This window comes from Oenanthe melanoleuca, chromosome Z (assembly GCF_029582105.1).
Source record: "Oenanthe melanoleuca isolate GR-GAL-2019-014 chromosome Z, OMel1.0, whole genome shotgun sequence".
Taxonomy (NCBI): Eukaryota; Metazoa; Chordata; class Aves; order Passeriformes; family Muscicapidae; genus Oenanthe; species Oenanthe melanoleuca.
The window spans coordinates 10941903-10947902 of NC_079362.1; positions in this window are offsets into that span (position 1 = coordinate 10941903).

Genomic DNA, 6000 nt, shown 5'->3' on the forward strand with positions numbered 1-6000 from the left:
GAGAGGTGCCAAATGCCTGGAGCTGGGGCTGCCCACAGTGCCCACTCCAGGTGTCCTGCTTTTGGCTGAGGTGGTGGGCCCTGCCTGCTGACCCCCATGGGAACACTTCTGGCCCCCAGTGAGTCTCCAGCCCCCCTCACTCTCTGAGAGCAATTTTCTCCTATGCTTTGTTATTTATTTTCCCCCTGTACATTTGATATATCATTTGAGAAAAGTGTTTTACATATTTTCAGTAAGCTGAATAATTGAAGGGGCTTACCAGCTGACAATGATACAGTGAGAAACCTGTCAGCTGCATGTAGATTTATTTAATTATCATGTTCGATGTTCAGATTTCTCTAGCCCACCTGAATACTATGTCAGAATGACACTACCAGTCTTATTTCACTTGGTGTTGGAGTTAGTGAGTCAGGGGTCTCTCTGAATTTTTCAGAGAGAAATCAGAGTGCAGTGATTGAATTAAAGTCTTTGGATGGATTGTAATATATTAAGCTACTCACACACAAAGTAGATGTTTAAGTAGAAGTAAGTTAGTAAGTTTTAGGGTGAGCTCTAATGCTTTTAGAAAGTGAAACAGTTTGGATTCCACAGTAGCAGAGCAAGTTCTAGTGAAAATTGAAACATACTGATATCTTCAGCAAGAGTCTCCAGGCCCACAGTTGTAGACAGGACTTAGACATAATAGAGCTATAGTAAGAATATTGATTGTGTTTTTCGCAAAGAATAAGATAGGTTGTATGAGTAGTTGTATACGTAGCCTGCCATGCTAAGAAACTAAAATTCTAATAGGTTAAGGAGTGGTGGTCTGAGTTTGTGTCTTAGCTTATTGGAAAAATCCTATAAAAGAGTATGTATTGGGGAGAGTTGTTGCTTTTAGCCCTATCTTTTGCCAGGGCTTTTAGCCATTTGCTCTTTGCCAGGCTTTTGCTTTGCTACTGCCACTGAATTTGCCATTGCTTTTTGCTATTGCCTTTTGAGACTGATGTGCATTGTAATAAGATGTGTTTTGTAATAAATAACCTTCTAACTATTAGCTGCTTTGCTTATTTAGAAGATTACCCAACGAAATAGAAGCCTAGGAGCTCCAGAGTTGGTGCCTTAGATCACCAGAGGTGTAAGAACCTCCACAACTTGGTCAGGTGTTGGTCAGAATCTCTGTTTATACTCTTTTTCTGGGACTGTTTCCCCTGTCTATTAATGAGCATGGCTAAGAGCAGGACTCAGGGTGCTACAAGTGCATAGTAAGACACTCTTCCTTGTGGCCTCTTTTTACTAAATAGTTTTTCGATAATCAGATTACCATCCCATTTTTATCACAGCATTTTTAAACTTCTGATTTAGGGTTTTTTGGGGGTTTGGGTTTTTTAAGAATCTAATTCTATTGTCTTTCAGGCCCATGTTTCCACATTCAGAGTGATGTCACAAGAAGTCATTGTGCTACAGTCATTGCAGAAGCTGTTTGCATTTGTTTCTCTTTCTTCTTAATGGGTGGACAGATGTTGGTTGACTCATTGTCTTCCTGGAGCTCAACTGAGTCACCATCTGCACTAGAGTGCTTTATTGTACAAAATGCTGCCATTTAAAAAAGTGCAGTTTAATTAAATGGAGCTCTTAACAATTGCTTATTGTTGAGTTTTTAACTGTTACTCCGTAATTTGTTTCATAAAGCTAGCACAGTTTGCATTTGTTTATTGTTGAGTTGTCATTATTTATTCAGAAGTGATGAAGCATGCAGCCACTGTTGTAGAGGCTCAAATGTCTCAAAAGTGACAGAAGTCAGTAAGTTTGTTTACAACACTCAATGCATGGAGTGCAGTTGAGAAAAACAGAAATGTTCAGTGAAAATAGAAAAAAAAAAATAATAATAATAAATAAATGATAAATTGCCAGACTTGGCCATGCCAAATATTTTTCTCAAGGCTAGTGACGACAGCTCAGTTGGGAAGATGGGATTTCCCCGATCAATCCATCCTACACAAAATGATATGAAAATTAGTCAGGAAGTTTGAGAGTGAGAGCAGCAGCCCTCACGTCTATTTCAGAGTCTGCTACCTACCTGCTGTAACTCTGTGGTTATTCTATCCAAGGTGCCTTAAAGAAGAGTTAAGGTTGGGGAAATTTAGGAAATTAAGATTCTACCTGCACTAAACCAAATACCCCATTTTACAAATGACCTTCAGACTGCCTATAAGATAAACTTTAAGAGAAAAATGGTGCTCAAAAATTGCATTGTTATGAAATAGCATTGCCCTGAAAAAACTCCTGACAGTACAGTCAGGCAATAAATCATGAAACAGAGCAAGGACACTCCAGGACAGCTATCCATTTTGAACCATCTCACAGCAATCCAGAGCCAACTGGAATCTGCCTCTCTCATCTTTTGCACCTTGTGACTTCATTTATCTTCAGTAGCTTTTATCCACTTCATTAAAAACCAAGCAGGAGCACTTTACTCGATTTCCTTAGGCACCTAGGGCCTGCAGTGTAGCACCTGTGCTCAGGTTTCAGGCAACAGAGACATTAATATCAGTGATACAGATCTAAGAGCTTGTATGACTAACAGCAGGCCTACTGAAGGCAGTAGTACTTCCAAGAAGACATTCCAGAGATAATGCAGTGTTTTTACTAACACACGTTTACCAACTCCTGTGCAAATCCTGTTTCTGGAAGTGTATCAGTTACCTTATTCAGAAAAATACCTTTCCTGCATGTTGAGGTATAGGGCCTCCTCAGACCCTCTTCTCTTCCTTTGACATAATAAGAGATAAAATATAAAAATTCAGCGAGAACAGCTATACTATCTATTCATTTGCATCTGATCTGCATGATTCTAGTAAGGTCCATCTAGAGTCAGGCTGTGATTATGTGTATCCCTGTGATCCTATATTATGGGCTGGATGGCTTCAAATCTAGACATACAATTTATTTTTTAGTTTCATGCCTAAACAAAAAAATATATATTCATTAGACACAATAGGACACAGTCAGAACTCTGTAATATCTCTTATGGATTCTCTGTTAAAGGTTTTATTTATTAATATTTATTTCCCATTCAGGTCATGTTTCAGTTCTGAACCTCTTTGCAAGCTTGTAAATAGGGAAAAGATTGGGCAATATGGATTTGTTGATACTGATGCAAAAAAAAAATCATAAATATTTTTGAGGAATTTTCTAACAAGGATTCATTGTATTTACACTGCATAAAATATTTAACACCTCTGTATTTTAACATGGATTTGCATTTTGTTATCGCCTCATTAAATAATGAATTAGCAATAATTCTCAGGCAACAGGAATTCCATGGTTTAAAGAAACATGCATCTGCTTGTATAATCAGCTTTAATGCTTACAGTTCTCTTAGTTGCAGCAAAAACCTTTCTGCAGTTTCACAAATTTTTAGAAGTGTAATGGGATATTCTGAGTCTTATGGTTAAACATGGCTTGGCTATCCAGAAGATCCAAGATGTTAGTGAGCAGCCCCCTGCACAGAGAAATAAAAACAGCCTATCCTCTCATAGAAACAAGCAGAGAAGCTGCATAAGAAATCATGTCAAGGTAGCATCATTTTGGAGATTAGAAATCCCATTCAGTTTATATGAACTCAAGTTCAGAGAAATATTTCCATAAGCTTCTCAATGTCTCAGACTGTCTTCCAGAAAAAAACCACTATAACTGTGTGCCAAAGTAATTTATATGAGGAAAACGTGGGCCTTCTAGGAAGCCTTTAGGAAAAGAATTTTGTGAATCTTTGTTACACATATCTTCTCCCAAATCACACTAGTGCAAAAGAGACCTGTTTGATGATAAAGCTGTAACAAAAAAATAAATTACAGTAAAAGGTAAATCTCAGGGCATTCAGGGGAAAGTGTTAAGGGGACAAGAAAAAGTGGGAATACATAAGTTTTTTACTGCCCTATGCAGTGTATAATGCTAATCAGAGGGTGTACATAATAACAGAAGAGTCTTTCAGATCAAGGGAACACAACTGACTTTAAGCAATCGGAATGTGCATAAAATCTGTGGAAAGGTTGGTGCCCATAAAGAAGAAAACATCCAAACATCCTCCCTGACAAAAAACCAAAACAAAGCAAAAGAGTTGGTGGTATGTCACAGCTGATCTTAGGAAGAATGGAACTGAGCTATCTCTTCCAGGGAAACCATGCAGCAGGATGAGCAGGCCTCTGATTTTCAACAGACTGAACCCTGCTGCACAATCAGGTAATTGTAACTTCAAATAAAAAAGAGACAACACTAATTAACAAAAAATTAATCAGCAGATTAACCATCTGTGGCACTGCAATATGCAGGGTAAATTTTGCCAACTGGGATTTCCCAGTTTATTTGGCATTCTGAAATTGATTCTTTGAAGTAGCTTTACATCTACTGCCATTTCTTGTGCCACTTTTTATTTTATGGAAAATTAATATTATAAACATTTATAAATATGCCCTTAGCAAACTGTGCCGCTTTGGTTGCTGTTGAAATACATACCAGTAAGTGGATCTATTTACAAAAAAGATTTTCAGGTTAAAACAATAAAACACATCTTGTTCTCTATCTACAATGAGGAGCAAGTATCATGCTCTGAATCTTCAGAATCACTTCAGTGAAGGTGATGTTTGCTCTGAGTGGCAGAGCCCTGACCTGGGTCCCACTACTATGAAGAAACAAGAATTACATAATAAGAGCATAATAGTGAACCATGTTTTGCTCATTGTCTACATTCAAGGTGTGGTAAGAGCAGTCATAAAAAACCTGAGGAAATTATACATTGCGATCACTCTTGTAACATCTTGTTCCCAGAATAGTGGGGTTAGTTTGTGGTTAGGAGAAGTTTTTGGAGACTGCTTGGCTGTTAACTATTTCACTCAGCAGCTTACCTCCCTTAGGAGACAGAACTAATTACTAATTAGCAGACAGAACTAATACACGATTAGTCAGTGATTGCAAAACTGATTTGTTTCTATGGAACATTAGAATAATTTAACCTCAGACAAAATAAAGCTTTTCTAATACCTTTCCCTCAAATCTTCACAAAACCAAATTATTGATAGTGAAAAAATCTAAACTGCAGTGTTTCATTTGAAAAAGTATTTTTTCAAACCTCCTCCATTTTATGCGGGCTTTTTTCTCAATTTAAATATAAGTTTATTGTTGACCTTCAGCAAAATATGGTTTGTACAGACTTCTATATTGTGATGCTGCACAGGAATTCCTTATTGTGTTTCCAGCTAAAACCTCAGAAACCTCCTTTTCTTTTCTGTCAGTTTTTCTCTAGATGGGATTGCCTCAAACTGCTGGGGAAGAAATACTCCTAGGGCACAATGAGTTACATGGTGAGTCACAGTTATTAAAGGGAAATTTTAAAGAGTTTAAGCTTGTTTCTGTTTCAGAGAGAACAAGGTTCAAGACATGTTTGTATTTGATGTAATTTTTCCCATTATAGAACGCCTAAATGTACATAACTCAGAATTTGTTAGCATTTGACTTTCCTTAAAGGAGAAAGATGCAGATGCAACATTACAAATGTAGCCCAATTCTATACTAGTGTAAATTATTTATCCCTGGAGCTGCTATAAGTTTCTCAAGATAATCAAAGTCATTGGGAATATACAAAGAGGAACATGAAGCTCCTAGCCGTAGAAATTTATCTTCACGTAATTATGCATGAACTATCATGGATAAAATACAAGAGAAGGGTGGACTAGTGAGTCCCAATTATGTTAATTTAAGAAAAAGACATGCAGTGTAACTGATTATTGTAGGGATTTTTTGAAGGGTTTTTTGGGTAAAAAGGTAGATATTTGTCAGGTAAAGATTCCTCTTAAAGTAAAATTAGTAAGAATACCAGCCAAAACAAACATACTGAAAGGAGAGATCTCAAGATATCTGTGGCACTACCAATCTGTTTTATTGTGTTTGTTTAATAGCTAGCGCAGTCACATTCTAGTTCAAAAATGGGACTACACCACAGCCCTCAAAGATTAAACAAAGCAAGAA